This window comes from Tiliqua scincoides, chromosome 8 (assembly GCF_035046505.1).
Source record: "Tiliqua scincoides isolate rTilSci1 chromosome 8, rTilSci1.hap2, whole genome shotgun sequence".
Taxonomy (NCBI): Eukaryota; Metazoa; Chordata; class Lepidosauria; order Squamata; family Scincidae; genus Tiliqua; species Tiliqua scincoides.
Window position 1 is genome coordinate 21,848,929 of NC_089828.1, and position 24,877 is coordinate 21,873,805.

Below are 24,877 nucleotides of genomic sequence, written 5' to 3' on the forward strand. Positions count from 1 at the left end.
CACCCTGCACATCTGTTACCTGAGGTCACCCCTTCAGTTGGTCTCATGGATGGGCCATCCCTGACCCAGAAGCCTTCATAAAGTTGAGTTAAGAAAGATTTCTGGCTAGCCGTTGTTTAAAACAGGATGCTGGACCCTTGATTTGATTCAGTGCTGCTCTTCTTATGTGCTTATATAAACACTGTGAACCACTTTTTGCTATTTGCATGGATTAATCTAATAGTTTTGGTGGGCTGGTTGTTAGTTAATTAATTGAATTTGGTATTTAAAAGGATGGAATTAATTCAATACAAATTGGCTCAAATAAGTTTGTTTTCTATCAGCTTAATGAACCGGAGCTGCAGCAATTTATTTTCTGTTGAAAAGCAATGTGGGATTAATAGATTTGTTGTATTGGAAGGATCAGTGAGTACTTGGTTGACAAAACAAGCTGTTTCTAAGATACGTTCTGTTGGAAGAACATTAGACCGCTATTATTAGCAATATTTAGGTGTCGATATTAAATAATGGTGTTAATTATTGGAATAGTATTTAAATTCTACTGCAGTCTTATTTTTTTTTCTTTTTGCCCATTATTCGGATATCCCCACAAATCCATTCTCATATTGTACACAAATGGTCCCATTCACATCTTATGGCCCAATCCTAACTAAGGGCCCAATCCTATCCAATTTTCCAGCAGCCGCAATGCAGCCCTGAAAAAGGTACTTGAGGAGGCTCCTATGACTGCCCCCCCAACTGCGAGATGCAGTGCACGCCCCATTGGCACAGCTGCACTAGCACTGGAAAATTGGATAGGATTGGGCCCTAAATCCCCACATGGTGATGTAGAGGTACCAGCGTAGGCTATGCTATATCCCATGGGGGATTTTCAGCTGCTAGAGGTCTCCTTAGTGTAAGTCCCACCAACCACTATGGGTAAAAGCAAATCTGTACAAGTGATATCCCTGGTGCAGGACTGAACTGATCCATTCAGGTGGATCAGGCCCAAGAAGGAGGTCAGGATTCAGTGTGCGCTGCCACCGTTGTACCCACCCCTTCCCAGGCCTGATCTGCCCTCCTCTCTGCCCCATTTCCTCCCTATTCCACCCTCCCCCACCGCATTCTCCTACTTCCCTCCCTCCCACATCCTGTTCTGCACCCCACATCTGGCTTACCTGCTCTGGTGGACCTCCTTGCTCCAACAGCATGTGCAGGAACGCTCGGGCCTTCTCATCGGCTTGCCAGCTCCCTGCGTTGCCAAAAAGCGCTGTATGGTGCTTTTGCACCAGATTGGGCTGTTGGTCACCAAGAGACTTGAGTGCTACACGCAGAACCGCAGATGGGGTGGAACAGGGAAATTCAGCAAAGGGTACAGCTTGTGAGGTATCCATCATCAATTATGGATGCAGGGCTTTAAAAAAACCATATTGTTCATCTCATGCGCTGAGCCAGTGGCATTTCTGGAAGAAATGGGAGTTGGGGTTATTGGATCCAGAAAATTCTGTTTGGGATCTTGCCCATACCAATCATCTACAGTCCATCCTCTCGAGTCTTCTCTAGAGCTTTCCTCAAAATTACAAGAATGCCCCACTCTAAACATTAAATTCATAAAATGCACTGCAAAAAACTCCATGTTGTGCATTCAGTTTATTGTTAGCAAGTTATAAATACTATCTTGAGAGGAAAAACTGAAGAAACTGTTTTGCTTGCTCCACCAAGACAAAAATAACTGCATATTTACAAAGCTTGCATTGTTTCATTTCCCTTACCTGAACTTTCAAAGTTCTTTTCCAGTCCTGGGGAGCCATCAACATCCAAACCATGGTACCCTGTTGTTGTGAGATTGTTTGGTTTCCTTAAAGTCTCTCACCATTTTTGATGCTTCTTAGCACATTCAGTGCATCATGCCATTCTTCCTGCAAAGACAGGCTGTCTCCCTTCCGGGTCGGCCTGTCCATGAGATCAAATGAGAGAGGAGCCTCAAGTAGCAAATTGGTGGGAAAGAGAGGATGATTGTCTTTGTCCATCTCTGCCATTCCTCCTGCCACTCTCTGGATTCAAAAAGGAAGAGGGGAATGGATGGGAAGAAGCTGGAGGAGCCCACCTCCTGCCTGGCCCTGGGTCTGATTGGCTTGAAATTGGGCCCCCAGAAGCAGTTGGCAATGATGACCAACCATTGGCAATGACCTTGGTCATTGACCTTGCCACTGCTGCTCATCTTGGTAAGTGGGGGGGTCACAGGGGTGGTGGCCCCCAAAATGTTTTGCATTGGGCCTCGCAGCTCCTAAGGCTGACCCTGTGTGGAAGAGAGGGGAATAGAGGACAAGAGCATTTTCAACATTCCAGCCCACTGCTCTCTTTTCCTCCGCACTTCCTGTTCCCATTCATTCCCTGGTTCCTTTTTGAATCCAAGGAGTAGGGAGAGGAGCTGCAGAGGCAGCAGTTGGCACATGGTCTAGCATGGTACAATGCAAGGTGAGCAATGGCATTTGGTGCACTCCCTCAGGCTCTGGGAGATGAGCAGACAGCCATTCTCTCCTGATCAGGTCTTATTCACTCACCCAAATGTTATGAGGTCTCGCCAGCTAAATGCAAGCATTCTTGCATTGTCAGTCGATACAATTGGCTTCTCCCATCTCATTGTGACCTTTTTTGTGCTTGACAAAGATTGGACTCGACATGCCAATGCCCGTTTCGTTGGCCTTGCTCCTGGCACCAACTGGAGATGTATCATCGCACAGCACTCATTATTTCCAAAATATACAATGTCACTAGACTGTTCAATCCAGCAGAATGCATGCCACTGACATTGAGTCAGTGTTTTTAACTTCTTTTGGCAAAGCGTGGCAGCATCCATCTACTGAGAGGAGGACATTTTGCCCGTGCATTGCATCATATCCTGCTGGCGAAGGGAGATTAGATTTCAGGCGTGGCCTTAGCTCATCCCATGGGATGGCAAGAGATGAAATGATGTGTCGCTGGCCACCAATGAGGAGATAGTCTATTCAGTGAGTTCTCATGGCTGCCAGTGTGACATTAGTCTGGTTCTGCTACAATCCCTGGATACAGCCATATATGGTGGATCTTAGATCTTGGGGCCATCTTAGATCTTAGCATCTCATCTTGGGGCCAGAGCTGACCCTTTAATGAAGGGTCATAGACAATGACATAGTCGTCTCAGGTAGCAAATTGGGGGAGGTGATGCCTGTCTGCTGCTTAGCCGTGTCCCAGGACTTAATGGTGCCCAGGGCGACGCATTGACACAGCAACGTGACCCTCTTGAGCATCGTGTTGTATCATTGTGCCCATGTGCTACGCCCCCTCTTGGAATGGCTCTATTTTGGAGCCAAATGAACCCAGTAATGAGTTTCCCCTGCAGAGAGGCCGGGAGCTACCCAGAGTGTCACAGATGGGGGGTGTGCCACTGCTACTACTCCCCACTCGGTATGTCCATGCCTGGCGTTTCCCCCCCCCCCAGTGGTGCTCAGGGCAAATGCTCTGTCTTGTCACACCCTAAATATGCCTCCTTCTCCTACTGGTTGGTTGGCAACCTTCAGTCTCGAAAGACTATGGTATAAGCCTACAGCACCCAGTATTCCCAGGCGGTCTCCCATCCAAGTACTAACCAGGCCTGACCCTGCTTAGCTTCCAAGATCAGACGAGATTGGGCATGTGCAGGGTAACAGTTGCTACCCTTCTCCTACTCCCTAGATTCAAAAAGGGCAAGGAGGATCAGATAAGGAAGTGTAGGGGAGAACACAACTTCCTCTTCCTCTTTGTTCCTCTCTTCCTTTTTGAAGTCAGAAAGGAGCAGAAAAGGCAGCAGCCTCACCACTGTGCAAGGCAGAGGTGGTATTTGTCATAGCAAGTCCTATACAGGTAGGCAGCATTAGTCACACTGCCCGGAGGTGTGCCAACCTCTTTGGGCCTGCAGTAGAATCAAGACATTGAATTATTACACTTGTTCCAAAGCTGGGGGCAAGAATGCAAATGGAATCAGCTCACCTACATGACTAAGATTGCAATCCTATGCACACTTCCTAGGAGTAAGCCTCACTGAATGAGTGGGACTTACTTATGAGTAAACACGGATTGCTCTGTAAGAACACAAAACAGTGTTTCCATGAACTAATCCATCAAAGGTAGCACGTGTTCCTCTTGCAGAGTGAAACCACTGGTGTTAATTAGCGTAAAGGAACATCTTGCCTGGATTACTTAAGCTAATCAACCCTTTATCCAAATACTGGAGTCCTGCACACAGGAAGGCTGGTTTCCACTGAATACACATGATTTCATGCCCCAGGAGCAAATTCAATAAGAGGACCATTCTTATTGCAAGGAAGACTTTGCTGAACAGAAACAAAGATGCTAAAATAGAGCCACAAATGTATGTATGCAAAATATTTATATCCCAGTTTTCCAGTATGTGTTTACAGTGGCTTATAACAGCCAGGAGAAAATGAAAATAAAATAGGGATAAAAGTAAAACTATATCCATATAGCCAATGCAAAACAACACCAATAGAATAAAGAAAGATAATAAATATCTGGAAAGCATATCAGCCAATCAGAAAAATCTCTCCAGAGAGAAAGTGGGGTCTGCCATGGCCACTTCACTCTCTCTCTCTCCCCTACACACATTTTCTGTTCTCTGTATGTTGTCTCCGAAGGATGTGCCCACCTACCTATTCCTGGAACCCCTACCTAAAGCTCTGGGGGGAAAAATATGTTAAAGGAATATGGCTGCCCATCAATGCAGGCTTCTGTAATTCAGGGTTGGGAGGCGAGACTCATGTTTAGACTAACCAGCCGCATTGATGCCCAGGCGCCTGGGCGAACTGCCTGTTACGAAATGGAATTAGCTCATTGTGCATATTAAAAAATATATATAATAAACCTTTGCTCCTGGAACTGTGTAGCTTTTGCAAAATCCTGTTTATAGTGTAGAAATGCCTGAGCTTCCTTCCAACTCCACATAAACGTCAGATATTTCATTTTTCTCTTCTTGCTGAACATTCAAAGGAAAGAGTCTCTGCAGGATGACGGCCAAAATAAAGGACAAGTTGAGTTGCTGGGGAAGGTTATGCATTTTATGAACAGGGCCAGATCCAGAGGGTGAAACTGTTGTCCTTCTGCTAAGTTTTTGGGACAAGCTGTGCTACTTATTACTTTTCTATCCCAGCTGCATTCATGATGGAATTCAAAGCATAGGGCTGGCATCAAAGGTCTACCAGGTTGATTCCTGGCCCAGGGTCTTGAACCACCCTGAAGGCCTACTGGACGTTCCCATCTGGAGCAACAATGACATGTCTTGCCTAGTGTCCTCAACCCCTCCTCCCTTCTATCAGCTATCTGCCAGGGCCATAAGAACATAAGAACAGCCCCACCGGATCAGGCCATAGGCCCATCTAGTCCAGCTTCCTGTATCTCACAGCGGCCCACCAAATGCCCCAGGGAGCACACCAGATAACAACAGACCTCATCCTGGTGCCCTCCCTTGCATCTGGCCTTCTGACATAGCGCATTTCTAAAATCAGGAGGTTGCGCATACACATCATGGCTTGTAACCCGTAATGGATTTTTCCTCCAGAAACTTGTCATCTCATCTCATCCATGAGATCCATCTCATCCATGAGATGAACTGAGGAGGTCACTTCAGGTGGCTCACTGGCCAACAAGGAGAAGGAGTGATGTGTTGGCAGTTGATACACCACAGAATAAGAGAAAGTGGCATTTGGCATGCAATCTCTGGGGCTGGTAGGTCTTGGGCTGGCCTGGAGTTCTGGGACTCCTGCTTTCCTGCAAGCCACATTTGAATGGAAACTCTGTCCCTAGTTCTCAGTGTTTTGCAGAATACTCTGACCATGTTAAGAGAAATGTTTATAGCAGCAATTTTCAATTTTTTTTTCTCTCACAGCACTCTGTGGTCCTCTTGATGGTCTTTGCCTCTTGTGAAGTCATTTCCAGCTTCTGGGAGACTCTTCGGGGTTTTGGGATTCTATTTCTAGGGCAACTGTCTGTAGTAGTGAATTGTCTGTCTGTCCCAGAGCTGGTGGAAAAAGAGGTGCAGACAATTCATTACTACAGACAGTTGCCCTAAAAAAAGAGCTGCAGAACCTGGAAGAGTTTTTCAGTGATTTTCAGTCACTGTGTTTCAAACTCCCATGGCACACCTGAAGACTTTTCACAGCACATCAATGTGCCATGGCACATCAGCTGAAAATCTCTGGTTTATAGTGACTCCTTCATATCTTCCAAAACTGAGCTCTGACACTCTGATCTCATTCCAGGTTTAAGTCCTGAGTCTCTGGAGCTTAACTGATGACTGGAGTTCTTTCCACCATGTGTGGAAGGGGAGGCGTAGAAGGTTTGATCTGAACACGCCATTCTAATAAAAATTGCTGAAATAATACAGTCAGCAGCCAAGAAAAGCTGTGAGCTTATCTCTCCAAAGAACAAACCCATGAGGAGCTGTAACTCAATGGAAAAGCAGCTGCTTAGTATGCAGAAGGTCCCACGTTCAGTCCCTGCTATCTCTAGGTAGAGAAATTCCTGTCTGGGACCCTGAAAGGTTACTAACATCAGTATCAACATTAGGGAGCTAGCTGGACTGTTGATCTGACTCAGGATAAGATTGGTTGGCAACCTTCAGTCTCAAAAGACTATGGTATAAGCCTACAGCACCTGGTATTCTCAGGCGGTCTCCCATCCAAGTACTAACCAGGCCTGACCCTGCTTAGCTTCCAAGATCAGACAAGTACAGGATAAGGGTCCAGTTCTATCCAAATTTGCAGCACCAATGCAGCTGCAGTGCAACCCCTGGTAAGGGAATAAATATTGCCTTACCTTGGGGAGACCTCCATGACTGCCCCTCACCACAGGATGCAGCCATTGGCATGGCTGCATCACACTGGGAAGGTGGATAGGATTGGGTCCTAAAACTTCTTCCAAAGAGGTTCTATTGAAATCATTCATTTTATTTATTAAAAATTTTCTGTGCTTTTTGTCTCAGCAAGAGAACCTCCCAGATGACTGACATCAAGTAAATTACCAAAAATTTACAAATTACAAAAACAAACCAGCAGGATAAATTAATGTAAAGGCAGGACACCAAATAACACAGAAGTTGGGGGGAGGGGGGACAAAATCAGGATGGAGCAGTCAAGCACAATGGCAGCCACCTTTGCCACCATTGCATGGGAGGACCATGTTGCATAGGAGGACACTATGATGGATGTGGACTCTCAGCCTGTACTCAGCATTGCAGACCCCTGGTACTGCTCCTCTCAGTTCTGACATTCTGATGAACGCAGAGGTTTCGGGACAGGGCCAGTGGGTGTTAACCCCTTCTCCCTTCCACCCCTACTGCATCCGTAGCCATGGATATGGCGATGTGAATATAACAAAGGACCAGCAGAAGCTTCTTTTGACAACTGACTCAACAGGACTGAGCTCATTGCTTTCATTTCCCAGACTGGTTGGCTTCCTTGAATACTATTCTTTCTTCTAAAGCTGCAAACAGACAGGCAGTACAGTATGTAGTTTCCAGAGAGAAATATGCATGCATCATCCCAGAGCGCGGCTCATGGCATATGGTAGGTAATTGGCTCCACCTCAAAGCCACTATTTTACATCTCGCTCCACCCTCCCAGCCATTATTTTGCGCCTCGCTCTAGTGGATAGGCCTAGGGCTCTAGTTAAGAGTAAATCAGATCCCACAAAGCATGAAGTCTGTTCATCCATGGTATACACCATGGGAAGTGTCAATTCCCTTAAAAGCCATCGTTCATCAGCTGTCTTATTGATTAGACAGACACATCAAGCACTCAGCCATTGTCGAGGATTTTGTCACTCCATATGATACGTCTTTGGCCTGGTCAGTTCTGCATATGGCTCAGGGGCAGACCAGCCATGAGGCTGACTTAAACAGTTACTTGGAGTAGCGGGTTTGGCCTGACCCAGCGGGGCTCTTCTTATGTTCTTATGGGTTAGGGGAGGCAGCAAGCTGATGCGGGGTGCCCTGCAAACTGCACCCGCCTGCCACCTTCTTCTGCCCAGATGTTGTCCCATCCTCTTCTCTCAAACTCAAGCTGCACACCTATCTACACTTACCTCAGAGTAAGTCCTATTCACTATTCACTCCGTATACCCTCGGAGTACATCTCCAGTCATGTTCGGAGGTAATATTGGACTGACTCGCAAATTTACTTATCATATCACAGGTTTCGGTATTCATGGGAGGTCAGGGAACAGATCCCCTATAGATACTGAGGTCCAACTATAGTTACAGTACATCGAGGTGACTGTCATAAGAACATAAGAACATAAGAACAGCCCCACTGGATCAGGCCATAGGCCCATCTAGTCCAGCTTCCTGTATCTCACAGCGGCCCACCAAATGCCCCAGGGAGCACACCAGATAACAAGAGACCTCATCCTGGTGCTCTCCCCTACATCTGGCATTCTGACTTAACCCATTCCTAAAATCAGGAGGTTGCGCATACACATCATGGCTTGTACCCCATAATGGATTTTTCCTCCAGAAACCCGTCCAATCCCCTTTTAAAGGTGTCTAGGCTAGACGCCAGCACCACATCCTGTGGCAAGGAGTTCCACAGACCGACCACGCGCTGAGTAAAGAAATATTTTCTTTTGTCTGTCCTAACCCGCCCAACACTCAATTTTAGTGGATGTCCCCTGGTTCTGGTATTATGTGAGAGTGTAAAGAGCATCTCCCTATCCACTCTGTCCATCCCCTGCATAATTTTGTATGTCTCAATCATGTCCCCCCTCAAGCGTCTCTTTTCTAGGCTGAAGAGGCCCAAACGCCGTAGCCTTTCCTCATAAGGAAGGTGCCCCAGCCCCGTAATCATCTTAGTCGCTCTCTTTTGCACCTTTTCCATTTCCACTATGTCTTTTTTGAGATGCGGCGACCAGAACTGGACACAATACTCCAGGTGTGGCCTTACCATCGATTTGTACAACGGCATTATAATACTAACCGTTTTGTTCTCAATACCCTTCCTAATGATCCCAAGCATAGAATTGGCCTTCTTCACTGCCACCGCACATTGGGTCGACACTTTCATCGACCTGTCCACCACCACCCCAAGATCTCTCTCCTGATCTGTCACAGACAGCTCAGAACCCATCAGCCTATATCTAAAGTTTTGATTTTTTGCCCCAATGTGCATGACTTTACACTTACTGACATTGAAGCGCATCTGCCATTTTGCTGCCCATTCTGCCAGTCTGGAGAGATCCTTCTGGAGCTCCTCACAATCACTTCTGGTCTTCACCACTCGGAAAAGTTTGGTGTCGTCTGCAAACTTAGCCACTTCACTGCTCAACCCTGTCTCCAGGTCATTTATGAAGAGGTTGAAAAGCACTGGTCCCAGGACAGATCCTTGGGGCACACCGCTTTTCACCTCTCTCCATTGTGAAAATTGCCCATTGACACCCACTCTCTGCTTCCTGGCCTCCAACCAGTTCTCAATCCACGAGAGGACCTGTCCTCTAATTCCCTGACTGTGGAGTTTTTTCAGTAGCCTTTGGTGAGGGACCGTGTCAAACGCCTTCTGAAAGTCCAGATATATAATGTCCACGGGTTCTCCCGCATCCACATGCCTGTTGACCTTTTCAAAGAATTCTATAAGGTTTGTGAGGCAAGACTTACCCTTACAGAAGCCATGCTGACTCTCCCTCAGCAAGGCCTGTTCGTCTATGTGTTTTGAGATCCTATCTTTGATGAGGCATTCCACCATCTTACCCGGTATGGATGTTAGGCTGACCGGCCTATAGTTTCCCGGGTCCCCCCTCTTTCCCTTTTTAAAAATAGGCGTGACATTTGCTATCCTCCAATCTTCTGGCACCGTGGCCGTTTTGAGGGACAAGTTGCATACCTTAGTCAAGAGATCTGCAACTTCATTCTTCAATTCCTTAATAACTCTTGGGTGTATGCCATCAGGGCCCGGTGACTTATTGATCTTTAATTTATCAATGAGGTCTGAAACATCTTCTCTTTTAACCTCTATCTGACTTAACTCCTCGGTCAGGAGGGGCCGTTCGGGCAGCGGTATCTGCCCGAGGTCTTCTGCCGTGAAGACAGATGCAAAGAACTCATTTAATTTCTCTGCCATCTCTAAGTCTCCTTTTATCTCCCCTTTCCCTCCCTCACCATCCAGAGGGCCAACCGCTTCTCTGGCGGGTTTCCTGCTTCTAACATATTTGAAGAAGCTTTTATTATTCCCCTTAATGTTGCTGGCCATGCGTTCCTCATAGTCTCGCTTGGCCTCCCCTATCACCTTCTTACATTTCTTTTGCCACAGTTTATGTTCCTTTTTATTCTCTTCATTAGGGCAAGACTTCCATTTACGGAAGGAAGCTTCCTTGCCCTTCACAGCCTCTCTAACTTGGCTGGTTAGCCATGCGGGCACTCTCCTGGATTTAGTGGAACCCTTCTTTCTTTGCGGTATACACCTCTGCTGGGCCTCTATTACTGTTGTTTTAAGCAGCCTCCATGCACTCTGGAGAGACTGGACTCTTTTTATCCTCCCTTTCAACCTCCTTCTAACCAGCCTCCTCATTTGAGGGAAGTCCGCCCGTCGGAAGTCAAGGGTTTTTGTTAGAGATTTGCCTGGTATTCTTCCCCCAACGTGCATGTCAAAACGGATCGCAGCATGATCACTGTTCCCCAATGGCTCAGTAACGTTTACATCTCTAACCAGGTCCTGCGTACCGCACAAAATTAAATCCAGAGTCACCTGTCCTCTGGTGGGCTCCGTGACTAGCTGATCTAAGCCACAGTCATTTAGCACGTCAAGAAATCCGGTTTCCTTATCGTGTCCAGAACACAAATTGACCCAGTCAATATGAGGATAATTGAAGTCCCCCATGATTACAACCCTGTCCTTCCTTGTCACCTCCCTGATCTGTTTCCTCATTTCAAGGTCCCCATCCGATTTCTGGTCTGGAGGACGATAGCACGCCCCCAGTATTACATTGCTGCACAAGCCTGGTAATTTAACCCACAGAGATTCTACGGTGGAGTCGGACCCACCTTCAATCTCTACTTTGCTGGATTCTATCCCTTCCTTAACATAAAGGGCCACCCCACCTCCAACACGCCCCTGCCTGTCCCTCCTGTAGAGTTTATAGCCCGGGATTGCGGTATCCCACTGATTCTCCGCATTCCACCAGGTTTCCGTTATGCCCACTATGTCAATATTTTCCCTTGTCACCAGACATTCCAGTTCTCCCACCTTTGCTCGTAGACTTCGGGCATTCGCATAAAAGCATTTATACACGGAATGCCCCAGGATGGGCTGCTTATTCGCTCCTTTGTCCCCGCATCCTCTCATTGTGCCAAACCGTCTATCACATCCCATCACCCTACCTTTCCCAATTTCTTCTCCTACCCTGCCTTTGTCTTGTTGTTCTCTAACCTCCCCATCCTCATCCCATAGGGATGAGGAGTCCCGAACCGGATGCCCCTCGGCTCCTGTCGGCTTCCCCCAGGGATCAGTTTAAAAGCTGCTCTGCCACCTTTTTAATGTTATGCGCCAGCAGTCTGGTTCCATTCTGGTTCAAATGGAGCCCGTCCCTCTTGTACAGGCCCCGCTTGTCCCAAAACGTTCCCCAGTGCCTAACGAATCTAAACCCCTCCTCCCTACACCACCGTCTCATCCACGCATTGAGACCCCTGATCTCCGCCTGCCTAGCTGGCCCTGCGCGTGGAACAGGTAGCACTTCAGAGAATGCTACCTTTGAGGTCCTGGCTTTCAGCTTCCTGCCTAAAAGCCTAAATTTGGCCTCCAGTCTTTGCAAGCTGGCATTTTTCTTTAAACAGCCCTCCTGGCTTGTGAAAATTGTTGCTTCCCAGACCTCATTCCAGAATCAGAACTCAGCCCTTTCCCAAATGTATCTGGCCATGGAACCGGTTCAGTCTTCTGAAGTGCTTGGAAAAACCAGAGTGATTTATTGCCTGTCCCCTTGAAGCGCCACATGTTTTAAGGCCAGAGTTCTAAAGCCACTGAAGGGGGAGGGAACCTTCCAGCTGATGGGAAACAGGGGAAAGAAATGGTGTGAGAGGAGAAGGAAGCAGAGAGGAACCCGATATCGTGGGAATCTAGCTGGATTATGTTTACCTCAGTCTTATATTTAGCAACGGGAAGTGAATTAATAATAAATGCACTCCTAATCAGGTTCAAGATGGGGTCAGTCTGGGGATTAAAATGTTATTGGTTCAGGTTTTTAAGTGACCCATAATTGCAAGTTTATAGGCTGAGAAGCAACTAGGCAATGCTTCTGTCCATGTTTCTGAGCATATGCAGAGTACTTTTACATGAATTGAATAATTTGTTTTTGAAAAGGGCTGAAGGTCAGAATGTTTCTGAGAAAGCACAGAGTGCGTTTTCCCTTTTTCCACAGAAATGCATTTTTTTAAATAATGTATTGACTAAGTGTTGTAGATGGTATATAGGGTCCTCTAATGTAACATCTTTAGCTTTCAGGGTGCTTGTCTACAGACCACGGGTCCAATCCTATCCAACTTTCCAGCTCCAGTGTAGCCACACTGCAGCCCCATGGTAAGGGAAGAAATGTTCCCATACCATGAGACAGTTCCAGGGACTGACCTCTCCACCACAGGATGCAGCAGGGCCATCCCACTGACACAATTGCACCAGCACTGGAAAATTAGATAGGATTGGGCCCCATGTCTCCTAACTGTAGCACAGGACTAGGCACTGCTGTATAGACAGAATGAGTGATGCAATTGAAATCTGGTATTGGGAGATTCAGGGATTGAACTATTAAGGCTATTTACAAGGTGAACCAGTTTGGACTCAGCTCATCCTTAGCTCAGTCCCAGCGTTAGCCTGTTATATTACTACATATCACTTCACATCAATGCCTGAAAGAGGGTGGAGAGAAGCAAAAATGCAAAATCTGGCTTTTCGTGCAACATCAGAAACAATCTGTTATGTGGTCTTAGGATGCGAGGGATACAGAATAACAATTCATCCAGCTTCTCCTTACTCAAGAACTCCTGGTGAGACCTTTGAACCTTACATTATGGTACCTTCATAATTTATTTCCTTCCTTCCTCCACCTCCCAACAACCTTGATGCTTACTGAAGTCTAGACCAGGGGTGCTCAGCAGGTGGATCGCAATCTACCGGTAGATCGCGAGGCAAAATGAGTAGATCGCGGAGTGCCGACCCCCCTTCAGGTGCCTCTGGGAGGAAACACCGGGAGTAAGGCCCATTGTACTCAATGGGGCTTACTCCCAGGTAAGTGTGGCTAGGATTGCAGCCTCACAGCCTAATCCTAGGCATGTCTACTCAGGAGTAAGTCCTGTTATACTCAGTAGGGCTCAAGGTACACCAACATACATTGTACACATAAATGTTATATGTTATGATGGCGCGAACATTGTAAAAAAAACTCTGGTAGATCTCCGGTCCTTGCTGGGTTTCAAAGTAGCTCTCGAGCCAAAAAAGTGTGAGCACCCCTGGTCTAGACAATTCTGAAATCCTCACGCCATGTAACAGTAGATGGAATTGCACAATGCTGGAGCGCTGTGTTGTCAAGGCACAGTGCCCATCATGACAGATTTGTGGTTGCCTGTGACAGCTATGCAACGTACGCTGGGAGACTGCCAACTCATTGGAAAAGGAATTTGGATGCTGGTCTACATGTTAAACCCAGGGAGGTATACACCGTGCAGACTCTCCAAATGTTTCTCAAGAGTCATTGCAGGTGGGAACAACACAATTTCCCAGCACTTGAGATGGCATTCTAAATGCTGCCCCTATTTATCTAATGAGGTGCCAGCCTCTGCTGTCCCAATCTCTGAATTGGAAAAAAAGAGAGGGTGGGACAAAAGACAGAGTGTAGCAGAGAGAAGAGTGGTGGGCTACAGCATCCTTCGAAAGCATTTTCAATGCTCTAGCCCAGGGGTGTCCAAAGTTTTTGGCAGGAGGGCCACATCAGCTCTCTGACACGGTGTCGGGGGCCGGGGGAAAAAAGAATTAATTTACATTTAAAATTTGAATAAATTTACATAAGTTTACATAAATGAATATAATAAATATAATGAATATATAATATAATATATATTAATATATATAAACAACTGAAGGTCTTGCAATAGCTCAAGCTTGCACAAAGCAAGGCTGGCCTTTCCTTTGCTGCCACTACTGCATCACAGATGTGAAACACAGCAAGCAGTGGAGGGAGCCCTCATGCCACAGCTCGCGCAAGAGGTCAAACAGTCGCCCTCACGCAGAGAGAAGTTGCGTTGGGCCAGTGTGGGCTTCAACAAATCTCTGGAGGACCAGAGGCTCATTGGAGACTGGGAGCTCCCTGAGGGTTGCATTGAGAGGCCTTGAGGGCCGCAAGTGGCCCCAGGGCCGGGGTTTGGGCACCCCTGCTCTAGCCCAGTGTTTCTCATACTGTGGGTCGGGACCCACTAGGTGGGTTGTGAGCCAATTTCAGGTGGCTCCCCGTTCATTTCAGTATTTGATTTTTAATTTATTAGACTTGACGCTACCATGGGAAACAGGAAGCACAGTTTCCGACTTTGTCGGGAGCCTCAGAGAAGCTTTGCAGGGTCCTAGCTGCTCGCGCCTGAAGCACTTGCCCAATCAAATCCAACAGCAGGTCCGCAACTGAGAGTAATCAACAGGTAATATCTAGGAAGAGGAGACTAAGAGAAGAGCCAGACAGGGAAACTAGAGCTAGGTTAGCTTGTTGGTTTACGCTTGGTAGGAACTAGAAATATTGACTGTGGGAGACAGCAGGCCAGCAAACTAGTCCATACTCCTGGTCAACACTGTATATTCTGGGTCTGTCCAAGCCCACAGTCCCTTGGGGATCCGCTAGATGTTCCATTCTCACATTCCAGTTAGCTACCAGCATGAGGCTCAAGAGAGCATGATATGACATTCCTTGCATTTTAGAACTCCTTCCACTGGAGAGCTGCCAGGTTCCAGACCTAAGCCTATCCCAGAAGTGTTGCAAGCCCAGCTTGTTTGGGGAAACTGCCAATGAGTTCTTAAAGACCATATGGATTGTATGATATTTTAGGTTTGAGTGTCACTGTTTTATGCCCCTGGTTTGATCGAGCCAGTTGTTTTCCGTATTGTGCCCAAGTCCAAACATCTTGGCAAGAAGAGAGAAATAAAGAACCAGGCGGGGAGACCCTGCAAGAGCCTGAAAACATTCAGTCATTATACAATGCCACTATCAGAAGGAATTGGATACTGCAATTAAAGGATCATTCACCCATATGAATCTGCACGGTTGCTTATATCTTATTTGGGGCATTTCTTCAAGTGCCCTCACCTGCAGGTGTTAGGTGAGCAGACACAGGTCTGTTCTCTCTGTCCCTCTCTTCCTTTTCCAAACCAGGAAGTGGAAGTAGAAGGAAGAGCAGTGTAGGCAAGTAGGTGATGGACACTCGGCATGACTCTGTTGCCTGAGGCAACCTCTTCAGTTTGCCTCACGGAGGGGCCGGCCCTGCTACCATGTCCGTGGCAACCAAAAACCTGAGATTTCTGAAGTGGGATCCTGGTGATATCACAAGATGGTCAATTTTTGAAAACAGTGGGGACTCTGATAACAGAGCAGGGACAATGGTAAAAGAACTCCAGTGGACTCCAGTGGCACTCCAGTGGACTCCAGTGGCATCCCAAAAGCAATCTGAAAAACACTGAGAAATTGTCATTTGGGGCAAAAGGGTTCCCTATTGCCTGGAGCCTACCTGGCTAAAATTTAAGCCTCAGGCAAAAACAATTCTCTTTTCCCAGGCTTTCAGAGGATTGCTCCAGCATCTGTTATAGAATTTTATTACTCTGTGGTTTTATTATTCTTGGGTTTTTCTTTTATTAATCTGGTTTTAGGCTGCTGTTTGCTGTTTTACACTCTGTTCCATTTGTTCCTTCTTTCAGCAATGTAAATGATCTTTTCTCTTGTGCTGTCCTTTGGAATCCACCCTGGGAATCATCCTGAATGATTGAACAGTTGGGTAAAATGGATGCCAAAACCTGGCAGTTTAGCTTGATGAACCAGCTGATTTCTAGAAGGCCCCAGAACTCTGAAAGTTGCCCTCCCTCCTGAAAATAGACTGGTCTTTTGGATGGCATAGAGCCCTCCCTTGCGAGATATTTGTGGCATCACAGCCGTTTCCATTCAGCACCGTGGCAAAGCAATGTGTCATTCATCCTCTCTTGCCACTCTTTGTTGCATCAGATGTGGCCTTCAAATGGCCTTTCATAAATCAAGAAGAACAGATGTCACAAAGATGGCTGGCATGTTTCCATGATATTGGCTCAAGGGGTCATACAAAGGTGGAAATAGCTCTCTTGAAACACACAACGATCCACTAAACTGTCTTAGGCAGAAAGGTGGAAAGAAATCCCAGGACCCTCATAGTGATTTAGCAACACGAGCCAATTAAGGATTAGGATTTGTTAAGAGGGAAGAAATTGAGGTTTCAGGGCTATCATTGAAGCTCGCGCCACATTTTCTGGTAGGGAAAGAAAGGAAGTCAGCTGCCCAGCAATCAACATTTGGTGAACATGATGTCGGAGACAATCAGTGGTTCATAAGAGAATTGAAGGGAGTGTAACAGACACACTGTCTCCTGTGGTGTACAAACAGGGTTATTTTGTCCCACTATAATCTCTGGTCAAGCAGGTTCTGCAGGCTTTTGAGGGGATAGCAAAATTCCATTGGCTGCTTGTGAACAAAGCTAGGAAAGAGTCCATGTCAGTTTCACCACCACTTTGTGCCCTGCAGTAGGGAGAGTTCAAATAGATCCAGGGCCTGCACTAGCAGTTTGGTCTCTTCTATTTCTCCCCTTCTGCTCAATGGGGACATTTCTCCCAGCTAACAGTGGGGCTCCCAGGTGGGAGAAGCACCCCCCCCCCCCAGATTTTGGCTGTCAAATAGTAGACAGAGGAGATAAAATTGTGTAAAATTCACACTGCTGGTTTTTCCTTCTCCCTGCTGGACAACATCGACATTATCACCTGCCTAGTAAGTTATGAAGGAAGCAAGTGGTGGGGGGGAATAAAGCAGTGGGGTAAGGGCACAGGTCTTTTGTGGGTGGTGGCCCAGTGCTACCTGACACCTTTCCTGGCTAGATCATGCCCACTAACATACTCACACTCTTCCCTTTCTGCTTTTCTGACTCTTCTCCCACTAGGAGGAGGGTTGGATTGCTTCTTCGTCCAGCAGTTAAATGAAATCCATATGTTCCACCCCTCCTCCCTAGCAAGGCATAGGCTCTGTTGCAATTTTTGCAAAGAAGCTTGTAACTCTGGTCGGGGACGGTCCCCTGGGCAGCTGCAGCCACTGGCTACCCTGCTGATAGGCAGTAGCTGATTCTTCTTATTTTTCAGAACAGGCAGCCACATGCTATCAAACTAGAGCAAGATTGGAGAGGGAGGGATTGTCCACATAGAAGAAAGGAGACATTGAAAATGTGTGTGTTCTTTGAAGTTTGGGAGCTCCCCAGAACACCCAGTACCATGACTCATGCCATTTCAAAAATGAACTATTTATGGGTCATGAGTCACTTGTAACTTTGACTCAGGAATATTGTGGCTTCTTTTCTATGGTACCCAAACGTTGGTTACTTATTTTCATTTTGCGGTTCAGTGCACAGAGTGATGTGGAAGAAGGCATTTAGATTGTTTGGATTATGGGCCCACAGCTCACCCTCAGAGGACGATTGCTTGGAGGCTTCCGTCCACACAACCCTTAAGCCAGCAGTTTTCAGCCTTTTTCATCTCATGGAGCACTGACGAGGCACTGAAATTGTCAAGGCACAGCATACTTTTAGTCTGTGGAACTCCTTGCCACAGGATGTGGTGATGACACTTGGCCTAGATGCCTTTAAAAGGGGACTGGACAAATTTCTGGAGGAAAAGTCCATCACGGGTTATAAGCCATTATGTGTATGTGCAACCTCCAAATTCTAGAAGTAGGCTACCTCAGAAGGCCAGGTGTAAGGAAGTGGCAACAGGATACAGGTATCTTGTGGTCTTGTGTGCTCCCAGAGGCATCTGGTGGACCACTGTGAGATACAGGAAGCTGGACTAGATAGGCCTTTGACCTGATCCAGCAGGGCTCTTCTTATGTTCTTATGCAGCATTCTGCAGAAGGGAGGCAGGCATGGAGGCCTCCTCAGTTTCCATGGGCCACACTGTGGCTGCATTGGCCCTGGAAATTTGGATAGGATTGAGCCCTGAGATCAAAAACTCTAAGACAGTAATGGACAGTCCAACTTAAGAAGGAGGTAATGCCTATGAACGGTGTAGGACTCAATGGGACACCTCGTGCATGTTCAGAGCACATGTGGGCTTCTGTAGGAGAAATCTCATTCATACTCTTAGGGCGTGATCCTAACCCCTTATTTCAGTGCTTCCCAGCACTGACATAAGGGCAATGCAGCTCTGAGGTAAGGGAACAAACATTCCCTTACTTTGAAGAGGCCTCCATGAGTGACACCCAACTGCAGGATGCAGCACACGGCCCATTGGCACCGCTGTGCCAGTGCTGGAAAGCACTGACATAAGGGGTTAGGATTGTGCCCTAAATGTGATGTTTTTGAGACTGAGGAACAAGCACAGAGGTTAAAGCATTCTAGGCCATGGTGGGAAGGAATTGAGCATTGTGGGTCAGCTGACAATGTTCAGGCAGGTTGGTACAACAGCATGATCATAGAGCAATGTTTCTCAATGTTTGTCCTCCACAGTACCACTTCACACAGTCCACCTGTTCAAAGTACCACCAGAAGAAACTGGCGATGATATCATCGCCAATCACTTCTGGCAATGGGGAGGTCAGATGTGATGCAACAAACGCCAGTAAGAGGCTCAGAGTGGACGGGAGGACTTTTTCGAATGCAGAAAAGCATGCCTGCTGAGCCAAGCCTCCTACTGCTGTTTGTTGTGTCGTGTGCCTGGTCTCGCTGGTGGGTGACAGGTGTCCAGGGGGTCCCGCAACTACCACCAGACACCATCTCAAGTACCACTGGTGGTACCCATAGCACTGGTTGAGAAACACCATCATAGAGCTCAGTCTGCTTGTTTGCAATGGAACCAGATTGCTGGTGACCTAGAAGCTGGGTGTCAAAATCTGGCTACTAGGAGCCCTAGTTTGAGGCACCTACCCCAAGTGCAAGACTACAACTAGTATGTGCACACTGGCTCTTGTGTGTTTTTGAAGTCTCCCCTTTTCAGCGTGTCACCAGCTTCCTTCCATTGTGATAAGTGGCTTACTCTATCCATTAGACTAGGGGTAGCCAACCATCATATCCAGTCTGTATCTTACCCACCAGAGTCACTTTCTCTGGTTCCTGGTGACCCACATGTTTCAGTCAAATTATCATTTTAAACATAATGTATTTGTTTAGACAAAAGAAAGGACTTTGTCATGCAGGACATAATGTAAGTTATGCAATTCCTTGCCACAGTATGCATATGTAACAATTGCTCCTGCTATAGAGACAAATTACTGTAGATACAATGTCAGATTTGCCACTACCTATTTGGGGGTTCACTTTAAAGTAAAAAGAGCAGCTGCATGGGTACCTTATCCAGTCTGGGACCTGACACAGAGGTAAGGGGTATTTAACTCTTTACCATCACCAAAAGTATCTATCAGCCTCTAAAAATTTCAATTTCAGTGAAGTAAATTCAGTGTAAATTCAGTGTACATCTATAACATTTTCCTGTGGGAAGGAGTCAGTGGATGGCTCACACATTAAGGAATACCATGCAGGGACCCAATTATAGGAGGTCTCATTTCCTATAAAGTAAATGCAAACCAGACCAAGGATTAGAAGTGGGCCAAAGTTTTTGGACTCCCTACAGCATTTCTTATTTGTTGATCTCTTGGGATTCCTTGAGATTTGAAAGTACTTGTGAAGGATATAATCATGAAGATCTCTAGACGACTATGTGGCTTCTCAGCTTTTTGTCATGGTCCTTTGTGCTTAAAGCTATTTATAGATACTCCATTCATTGTTACAGCCATTCACTAAGCAGAAGCTGTGTGAATTTAACAACTTCATTGAGCTCAGAGGTAGGAAACCTCTGGTCAATAAATCTAACCACAAATCAAACATTACTATCTCCTTGCTATCCCCAGACCTTGCTATGATCCTGAGAAAGGGGGTGTAAGAAAGTCACACAGTCTTCTTTCCTGCTACCAAAACCCTGAACCCATGTCAAAACACTGCTATCATCCATCACCTGTTGTGTATACATTTTAGAAAGAATGAGATGTCAAACAAAACTAGTTAAAATTGAAATTGAATCATGGATTTCCTGACATTTCTGATTTTTTCTGTTACAAAAGCAGCTTCAAGGATCCTGCAGAACAGATTCAGACTACAATGGGGGAGGCTTATCCAGGGGTGTGGTCCATGGTTGGCCAGGTCTGGCTCCTGCCGGTCAAAGGGTCCCCCAGGTCAGGTTAACCCCTGAGGGGCAGAAGGAGTGCTGAATGTAAGATCAAGGGGTAAACCTTACAGGTATACACAAAGCAAAACAGACAGGTCCTTATCCCCATGGAACTTACAACCCAAAGGGCAGAAGCAGGAAGGAGACAGAAGGAAGAATATGGAGAAATGCAGCTGTACATTAATGCAGTTAAATATTTCTCTTGCTTAAACATACTCTATCGGGGTCAGCTTGCCAATTAGATGTGAGGAAGTGGCAAATTGGCATATAAGGTGCCCCACACTCACTTGCCACCCCCACTGGTCACTTTGCCACACTCCACCACCCCATTTTCTAGCTGCCACTTCTGTGGTTCCTCCCCCTCTTTACAACCCTTTAAAGGGCAGGAATGGGAGCGGAAAAAGCAAGGGTGGAGTAAAGTGGTGGGCTGGAGCAGAGATGGGGGGCATGAAGGGGGCATTGGGGTGCATAGGGGAGAAACTAGAAAGGAGTGGGGCAGGTGAAAGCCACAAGAGTGTATGCTCCATGCACCTGGTGAAAAAGCAAGGGGGCAGAGCACATGTCACTTATCCAGGGAGAGAGGAAGCCATGGTGGTCAGTGGGGAGAAAGCCACGCAGGCAGTCTTTAGGCCTGACCCCACCAATACCTTTAGGAATTGTTCTTGCAATGACCTTGAAAACTGACCATGACATTGAGATGGCAAGAGCACTTATTGATGTATGGTTGCCATCAGTTACTTGGGGGATGATCTGTGAAGTGAAGGTACTTTGGTAGCATGTAGCGTTAGCCCCAATAATCGCAATCCAAGAAAATGAACCAAGCGCCATGTGCAAACAGTTGCAGACTATCCTCTCCGCCCCCAACTGCCTCATGCAATTTTGGTTTTAATTAACTTGTCTGCACAAGGAAGACAAAAGCTGATGAGGCTGAGAAAAGAAGAAAAGAAAATATTTATTTGCCCAGCGTGTAACTAATTTGTGGAACTCCTTGCCATAGGATGTGGCAATAGCACCTGTCCTAGGTGCCTTTGAAAGGGGATTGGACAGATTTATGGAGGAAAAGTCTGCAAGTTACGAGTCCTGATGCAGCCTCCTGGTTCTAGAAGTAGGCATTCTCTGAATGCCAGATGCAAGGGAGTGGCAAAAGGATACAGGTATCTTGTTGCCTTGTGTGCTCCCTGAAGCATCCGGTGGGCCACTGTTGGATGCTAGATGGACTAAGCTGGACTAGATGGGCCTCTGGCCTGATCCAGCAGAGCTCTTCTTATGCACTTATGAGAGACAGAAGGGGTGTTCAGATGCAACACGGATGCATTCCAAGTTTGAAACTCGCTGCTAACAAGCTGTACAAATGAAATGCAGTTCCTTCCCACCAATGAATGTGAGAAATCAGGCCAGAGTTGTACTCTCAGCCTTCAGGGGGTCCCCAAAGGAATTATCTCTCATCCTCTTTGCCTGCCTTTCTGAGAGGGAGAGAACATGTTTCCTGGCTCCAGCCTGCCAGCAGACTGGTTTCAAGTGTCCTGTCCCACAGAATTTGAGGGATCATGGAGTCATTTCCTCTGGGAACTGGGACGGGGGTGGCTGAAAAGGAGAGCATCTTGACCGGACAGGAAGATTCTGTGATCTGAGGAATATGGGGGCTCTCTGGGGTAGGGGAATATAGACACACATCTCCACACACTCCAAATAGACATGGTTATTATAAGCAGGGAAGCAGGCAGCCTGGGTGTGTATTTTCTCATTCAGCACAAACCCCTGTCTTGTTTTCTCATGGAAAGGAAAACTGGATGGATTATGAATCTCACTCCTGAGAACACGGAAACCCCTCCTATAAAACCACAGCAGCAAAAGAGCCCACTGTGTGTCAGAAAAGTACAGCTATCCCAGGACCTTTCCAGCAGACATTTTTCACGGATCAGAGCCTATGTTTGTTTCGAAGTAGGTCCCACCAAGTCCAATGGCACTTACTCTCCACAAAGTGTACCTCAGACTGCTGTAGTCGTAGCTCTGTAGCTGTGCAGTTGCCACTTAGTGGTTGTGCAAGATCCAGAGAGCATTCCTCTTCAGTTTTGCCATAGTTGTTTGTGAGTGCACAGTGCCTACATCATCAACTGGGGCTGGTCCGTCCACAAGGCCAACTGAGGGGGCTGCTTCAAGTGAGTGGCAGAAAGCACCTGGCTCCACCTACACTGCTGCTCCTGCTACTATATGTCCCGGGTTCCAAAAGGAAGAGGAAAACAGTGCAGAAGAGGAAGTGGGGAGGAGAATGGTGGGCTAGAACGGCAGAGACACGTGAACAAAAATAATTGCTTTGGTAGCCCAGAGACTACAAAACCTATCAGAACCTCTCTTGTTCTAGACCAGGGGTGTCCAAAGTTTTTGGCAGGAGGGCCACATCGTCTCTCTGACACAGTGTCCAGGGCCAGGGGGAAAAAAAGAATTAATTTACATTTAAAATTTGAATAAATTTACATACATTTACATAAATGAATATATTAAAGAACTTATATGAATGAATGAAGGTCTTGCAATAGCTCAAGGCCTATAAAAGACCTTGCACAAAGCAAGGCTGGTCTTTCCTTCTCTGCCACTGCTGCATCACAGATGTGAAACAGCAACCAGTGGAGGGATCCCACAGCTCACACGAGAGGTCAAACAGTTGCCCTCATGCTGAGAGCAGTTGCATCGGGCCAGTGTGGGCTCCAACAAATCACCAGAGGGCCAGAGGCTCATTGAAGACTGGGAGCTCCCTGAGGGCCACATTGAGAGGCCTCAAGGGCTGCAAGTGGCCCCAGGGCCGGGGTTTGGGCACCCCTGTTCTAGACTACAAAACCTCTCTTGTATGTGCAAGAGAGATGTTTTTCCCAGGTGATTTTTTTTTACAGGACTTATTTTGTGCACCCTCTGAAATAGCAAAACTAGCAAAGATTCTTGCATTTGGCTCTCATTATATGGGTACAATTCATGATTTCACTAATACTGAAAGAAATAATGAGCATTTTTATATTCTGCATATCTGAATTGCCTCTCCTGTGTTGTTAACACAAACTACACTTTTTATGTGGGGCATTTATCATGCAAATAAGCCTGTATTTATCTATTTGTTTGGAACCTTGCTCTTAATCCATGTAGCTAATCTGTGGAACTCCTCGCCACAGGATGTGGTAATGACACCTGTCCTAGTTGCCTTTAAAAGGGGATTGGACAGATTTATGGAGGAAATGTCCACAGGTTACGAATCCTGATGCAGCCTCCCAGTTCTAGAAGTAGACTTTCTCTGAATGCCAGATGCAAGGGAGTGACAACAGGACACAGGTATCTTGTTGCCTTGTGTGCTCCCTGAAGCATCTGGTACCAAAAAGCAAGCTGCCTTCTGGCCAGTGCAGATCTTGCATTAAAAACCCAGTCAAGACAGGACATTGCATGCAAGAAAACACCTTTCCAGATATTAAACATCTAGAAACCCCCACAGGAAACAAAAAAAGGCTTTAAGAAACAAAATGCTAAGGATCGTAATGAGCTGATACAGATACAACATGGCACATCAACAAAAGAAAAAAGCCCCCTTAGAAAGAGGAAAGACACCCCCCCCTCCAAAACCTCTGGATTTGATCATAAATACTTGCAGGATTGCTTTCCACACCTGCAAGTATTTCACACTATTAATAGCTATGAGTCATTCTGTTTTCCATACAGGCCAGTAGAGGCTTGCTCCAACAGCTCAGCGCCAGGGAACCTCAATTCCTCCCACAACTGTCACAATGCCAGGAGAGCCCATGGTGGTCCTCCAGACTGAGAACTCAGGGGCAACCTGGTAGTGTGCCAACAGGAGGCATGAGTGTAGGAATTATGTTCTTCTGGGAACCTTCAGTCACAGAGTAACTCATCAACACAATCTGCTAGTAATTTTTTTTTTTCCCAAACCCAATCTGCCCTCCATGCTATAGAACAAGTCATGTATGAGAAACAGATTTCCAGCACTGATTTCTAAAATGAAAGCTGAAGGGGCTTCCTCTAGTCCAGTGCCATAACTAGATCCCAGCTCTGTACATATGCCCAGGAACTAGCACTAGGGTAAAAAGAAGGGGTGTGCCCCTGAAGAAGGAAGAGAATGCTGACATTCCACATGTTACACATGAAACTGCCTTCCATTGAGTCCGTGCTTGTGGAACTAACCATGTGCTTCAGTTCAGCCTCAAGTAGTTGACTCAGGCAGTGAATGATTGGGGTGGGGGGGCAGAGGTAGCACCTGTCCCATCTACCTACCACTTCCTCACTCACATTTGAAAATGGGAAGAGCAACAGAGTGGAAGAGTAGGGAGTGGTGGCCTAGAGTGTTAACCCAGTTCAAACAACAACTTTGCTTGCACTGACTCAAGGGAATGGACTAGATGACCTCTATGCTCCTTTCCAAC

General features: G+C 46.6%; 1 protein-coding gene and 1 pseudogene across 1 annotated transcript in view; one reads left to right on the forward strand and one right to left on the reverse strand.

Moving 5' to 3' along the window:
- The window catches only part of CSPG4 (chondroitin sulfate proteoglycan 4), a 111,346-nt gene that overhangs the window by 7,414 nt on the left and 79,055 nt on the right, over window positions 1–24,877 (forward strand). The window lies entirely within an intron of this gene.
- On the reverse strand, window positions 3,560–3,676 carry LOC136659638 (5S ribosomal RNA; annotated as a pseudogene).